This window comes from Macaca thibetana, chromosome 1, assembly GCF_024542745.1.
Source record: "Macaca thibetana thibetana isolate TM-01 chromosome 1, ASM2454274v1, whole genome shotgun sequence".
Lineage (NCBI taxonomy): Eukaryota > Metazoa > Chordata > Mammalia > Primates > Cercopithecidae > Macaca > Macaca thibetana.
The window spans coordinates 51913122-51919121 of record NC_065578.1 but is presented as its reverse complement, the minus strand read 5'-3'; the positions used below and the strand labels follow the sequence as shown (position 1 = coordinate 51919121).

General features: G+C 48.2%; 1 pseudogene; it reads right to left on the bottom strand.

Moving 5' to 3' along the window:
* Positions 1–324: 324 nt before the first annotated feature.
* LOC126962594 (NADH dehydrogenase [ubiquinone] iron-sulfur protein 5-like) lies at positions 325–636 on the bottom strand (annotated as a pseudogene).
* Positions 637–6000: the final 5364 nt, after the last annotated feature.

The window sequence follows — 6000 nt, the reverse complement described above, 5'->3', positions numbered from 1 at the left end:
GGCAGAGGTTGCAGTGAGCTGAGATCCTGCCACTGCACTCCAGCCTGGGTGACAGAGCAAGACTCTGTCTCAAAAAATAAAAAAAAGAAAGAAAGAAAAAAACAGGACTTGGCAAGATATAACTGTTATATAAGTATTGGCTATTATTATAAAATCCTCCTGCAAATCCTGCAAGCTAGACATTATTTTTTTGGCTGGGGCTGGGGGGAATGGAGCAATCCTTTATTTTTACACACTTTGACAAGGAGGTTTTCTGTAAACAACCTTTCCAGTGGAGAACAGAGAACAGGAAAATCAGCCTCCAGACATCACCAGCTGCTCTGCTCAGGGCTGAGGCTCCCCATTGCCCATGTGGTGAGGTGGAGGTGTGTGTACTTCCCTTCCTTTATCAGCTTATCCTGCTGCTTCCTAATGGTACTCACATGTCTCATTGTTTTCTGCTGAAGTATACATTCTATAAAATCATGATATTCTATAGATTCTATGCATACTAACGATTCCATGTGCACATTCTATCCATTCTTTTTGAAAAGCCTGGCATAGAGCAGGACTCTTGTGGGGCTGTTCAGCACTTTGGATTGTCCACCATCAATCTATGTTAAGGCCGAATGTTTTCAGCACATCCAAGAAAGGCATGGCGATCCAATGCTCATGCCCTTGTCTCTTCTCTGGGCCCCACCCCCCACTTTTTTTTTTTTCTGAGACGGGAGTGCAGTGGGATGATCTTGGCTCACTGCAACCTCTGCCTCCTGGGTTCAAGCGATTCTCCTGCCTCAGCCTCCCGAGTAGCTGGGACTACAGGTGTGTGCCACCATGCCTGGCTAATTTTTGTATTTTTAGTAGAGATGGATTTTGCCATGTTGGCCAGGCTGGTCTTGAACTCCTGAACTCAGGTGATCCACCCACCTCGGCCTCCCAAAGTGCTGGGATTACAGGTATGAGCCACTGAACCTGGACTCAAGCTAGACATTATTATCCCCATTTTACAGATGAAGAAACCGAAGCTTAGAGAGAAAAGGGACTTGTCCCACATTATAGAATTAAATCAACTCCTAGGATTGATAACTGATCCAGATCTCATAATTTTTGTGTACATTTTCTTGGGGCCTTATATCCAGAGGTCCCTTTTTTTTTTTTTTTTTTTTTTGAGACAGAGTCTCGCTCTGTCGCCCAGGCTGGAGTGCAGTGGTCGGATCTCAGCTCACTGCAAGCTCCGCCTCCTGGGTTTATGCCATTCTCCTGCCTCAGCCTCCCGAGTAGCTGGGACTACAGACGCCCGCCACCTTGCCCGGCTAGTTTTTCGTATTTTTTAGTAGAGACGGGGTTTCACCATGTCAGCCAGGATAGTCTCGATCTCCTGACCTCGTGATCCGCCTGTCTCGGCCTCCCAAAGTGCTGGGATTACAGGCTTGAGCCACCGCGCCCGGCCTAGAGGACCTTTTTTTTTTTTTTTTTTTTTGAGGCAGAGTCTTGCTCTGTTGCCCAGGCTGGAGTGCAGTGGCACAATCTCAGCTCACCACTACCTCTGCCTCTTGGGTTCAAGCGATTCTCCTGCCTCAGCCTCCCGAGTAGCTGGGACTACAGGCATGTGCCACAACGCCCAGCTAATTTTTGTATTTTTAGTAGAGAGAGGGTTTCGCCATGTTGGCCAGGCTGGTCTCGAACTCCTGACCTTGTGATCCATCCACCTTGGCCTCCCAAAGTGCTGGGATTACAGGCATGAGCCACCACACCCGGCCCGGGGGACCCTTCTATAGAGGGTGCTGTGTCCATCTCCTACAAATTATGCATCTACCAGGAACAATGTATGTGTGTTTTGCAATAGTGGTAAAATTATACTTCCTGAGTCATTCTCAACTGTCATCTACTATTCACTGTTCTAGCCTTTTCCTAGGAGGTCAGATGCTTGTAAATAATTTATTCTCCAACAAAAAAAGCCTTTCCTAAACGAGGAATTCCATGGTGGTGTGGGAGTAAATTTCCTAACGATAACTCTTTTACTGCACATTCTTTTCACTGGGCATGTGCTCAATAAATACCTCTCCTTTGTGTCATGCTGTGTGCTGGACACTGAGGACACAGAAATAGATAAAACCCAGGCCCTGCCCTCAAGGTACTCAAGTCTAGTAGGCAGGGAAGGAGGACAACAGAAAAAGAACATGGTAAGTACTCTCATAAAAAGAAACGCCGGGCGCGGTGGCTCAAGCCTGTAATCCCAGCACTTTGGAAGGCCGAGGCGGGCGGATCACGAGGTCAGGAGACCGAGACCATCCTGGCTAACACGGTGAAACTCTGTCTCTACTAAAAATACAAAAAATTAGCCGGGCCTGGTGGCGGGCGCCTATAGTCCCAGCTACTCGGGAGGCTGAGGCAGGAGAATGGAGTGAACCCGGGAGGCGGAGCTTGCAGTGAGCCGAGATCGCGCCACTGCACTCCAGCCTGGTCGATAGAGCGAGACTCTGTCTCATAAACAAAAACAAAAACAAAAACAAAATATGGTTGTGTGTGATGGCTCATGCCTGTAGTTTCAGTTACTCAGGAGGCCGAGGTGGGAGGATAGACTGAGCCCAGGAGTTTGAGGCTGCAGTGCACCATGGTCATGCCTGTAAAATAGCCACTGCACTCTAGTCTGGGCAACACCGTGAAACCGTGTCTCAAAAAAAAAAAAAAAAAAAAAAAAAAAAAAAGGAAGCAGCAGCACTTGCTAAAGCACAGAGGCATCCAGCCTGCTGGTAGCGGCAGTCAGTGGTCAGAGCAGGCTTCTCGAAAGAGGCACTACTTGACCTGGGATTTGTTTGTTTGTTTGTTTGTTTGTTTGTTTTGAGACGGAGTTTCGCTGTTGTTGCCCAGGCTGGAGTGCAATGGCACAATCTCAGCTCACCGCAACCTCCGCCTCCTGGGTTCAAGCGATTCTCCTGCCTCAGCCTCCCAAGTAGCTGGGATTACAGGCATATGCCACCATGCCCTGCTAATTTTGTATTTTTAGTAGAGACAGGGTTTCTCTGTGTTGGTCAGTCTGGTCTCGAGCTCCCGACCTCAGGTGACCCACCCGCCTTGGCCTCCCAAAGCACTGGGGTTACAGACGTGAGCCACTGCACCTGGCCTTGACCTGGGTTTTGAAGGAAAAATAATTACCTTAATTAAGGGAGAGGGAAGAGCATTCTAGGCATAGGGAATCACATGTGTGAAGGCACCAGAACGTGAAACCAGATGATGTTTATAGGGTCAACAAATAATTTGGGATGAGGTTCAAAGAGTGTGTATGGGAGGGAAGAGACCAAGCTGGAAAGGCAGGCTGCAGCAGATAGCAGGGTTTGTGGTCAAAGGTTAGGGGCGTATACTTTAATGCCGTGTGACATTTAGTTACAGTTCTCTTCTGGCACAACTGCTTTTTTCTGACAGTCAGTACAGTCAGTATTTGATTACATTTAGAAGTCCAGATTAATTTATTCACTCATCAACATGGGCTGAGCACCTCACTGTGTCAGTTTTTTTGTGCAGGCAGGCGGCCTCAGGAATAGACTTTTGGGGTCATAGCTTGAAATCTTGTGAGCTTTTTTTAGAAGGCAGTAAATCTCACCCCTGACTTGAGATGATTTATCCTGAAACCTGATTCCTTCCTTGTCCTTGGTGTTGCAACCTTTCTTGGTCATTTGGATTTCTGTGAGCATGCTGCAGTGACCTGGGCCCACACACACATTACAGGAATGGCTAGAATCAGAAGCTGAACCAGCCAGCTTAGGTGGTGAACACATGCCCAGTGTGCTCCCGCACGTGAGCCTCATGAATGAGATGGAGAAGGCAGAGAATATCAGGTCCCTACTCTTTGGGATTTCATAGTCTTTTTTTTTTTTTTTTTTTTTTTTTTGAGACGGAGTCTGGCTCTGTCGCCCAGGCTGGAGTGCAGTGGCGCGATCTCGGCTCACTGCAAGCTCTGCCTCCCGGGTTCACGCCATTCTCCTGCCTCAGCCTCCCGAGTAGCTGGGACTACAGGCGCCTGCAACTGCGCCCGGCTAATTTTTTGTATTTTTAGTAGAGACGGGGTTTCACCGTGGTCTCGATCTCCTGACCTTGTGATCCGCCCGCCTCGGCCTCCCAAAGCGCTGGGATTACAGGCGTGAGCCACCACGCCCGGCCGGGATTTCATAGTCTTAAAAGCAGAAAGTTGGCCTGGCGTGGTGGCTTATGCTTATAATCCCACCATTTTGGGAGGCTGAGGTGGTTGGATCACGAGGTCAGGAGGTCAAGACCAGCCCGACCAAGATGGTGAAACCCTCTCTCAATAAAAAAAAATACAAAAAAATTAGCCGGGCGTGGTGATGGGTGTCTGTAATCCCAGCTACTCGGGAGGCTGAGGTAGAGAACTGCTTGAATCTGGGAGGTGGACATTGCTGTGAGCCAAAATGGTGCCACTGTACTTCAGCCTGGGGGGCAGAATGAGACTCCGTCTCAAAAAAAAAAAAAAAAAAAAATAGACCTAGAAGCATTGTTATAAGTTACTAACCACATAGGATAAACTGAGCACTTACAAAGTGCTTCACTCTGTGTTGGGACCTGGAAGGCAAATAAAGAAATCAGACTTGGTTCCTATCCTTATGGTGCTCAGTCTGGTAAAACAGGCCATGACCACAGTGCTTCAGGAAGTGGAGGAGCCCTCAGTTGGCTAACCACAGTCCACTGTCAACCAGTAAGGATTAGGAAGGCATCCTAGACAAAGGCTGGCGATCGGGGGACATAGTTTGAACTGACACTGGAGAGAGGTGGAAAGAGCAGCTCACATAGACAAAACAGCCTGAGGAGTTGAGAGAAGAGGAGTGGGTCAGAGGGATTGGTTTGTCTAGTATAGGTGGGGAAGTAGCAAGTGGAGTGGTCAGCAGGGGCCAGATGGGAGGGCCTGGAATGCTGAGCTAAGGATGTGGGCATTGTGGAGACGTTGGTCTCCAAATGGGGGTGATACAGGTCTTTTAGAAAGACAAGTCCCTTTCATTCCTGGGCTCAGTGTGCTCACCTGTAAAATGAGGGAGTTGAAGATTATTTTCAAAATCATTCCAGTGCATGTATCCTATGATTTACAGCATTGTTTCTTAAAGTTTATTGTGTATCTGTGTCACCTGCGGATCTCAGTAAAATGCATATTCTGGCCAGGCAGTGTGGCTCACACCTGTAGTTTCAGCTACTTGGGAAACTGAGGTGGGAGGGTTGCTTGAGCACAGCCTGGGCAACATAATGAGACCCCAGTCTCTAAAAATAATAATAATTTTAGGCCAGGTGCAGTGGCTCACGCCTGTAATCCCAGCACTTTGGGAGCCCAAAGCAGGTGGATCACCTGAGGTCAGGAGTTCGAGACCATCCTGGCCCACATGCCGAAACTCTGTCTCTACTAAAAATACAAAAATTAGCTGGGCGTGGTGACACATGCCTGTAATCCCAGCTACTCAGGAAGCTGAGGCAGGAGAATCAATTGAACCTGGGAGGTGGAGGTTGCAGTAAGCCAAGATTGTGCCATTGCACTCCAGCCTTGGTGACAAGAGCAAAACTCCATGTCAAAAAATAATAATAATAATTTTTAAAATGCATATTTTGGTTCAGTAGGTGTAGTGGGGGTCCCAAGGTTCTCCAATGATATGGATGCTGCTGGTCCTCAAGCCACACTTTGAGCAGCAAGGATTTAATTCTTGGGTACTCAAAGTATAGTCTGAGGTCCAGCCTTTGTCAGCCATATAATGCTCTATAAGTTATCTCATTAGAGCCGGGTGCGGTGGCTCACACCTGCAATCTCAGCACTTTGGGAGGCTGAGGCGGGCGGATCACTTGTGGTCAGGAGTTCGAGACCAGCCTGACCAACATGGAGAAACCCTGTCTCTACTAAAAATACAAAATAAGCCAGGTGTGGTGGCGCATGCCTGTAATCCCAGCTATTCGGGAGGCTGAAGCAGGAGAATTACTTGAACCCAGGAGGCGGAGGTTGTAGTGAGCCAAGATCACACCATTGCACTCCAG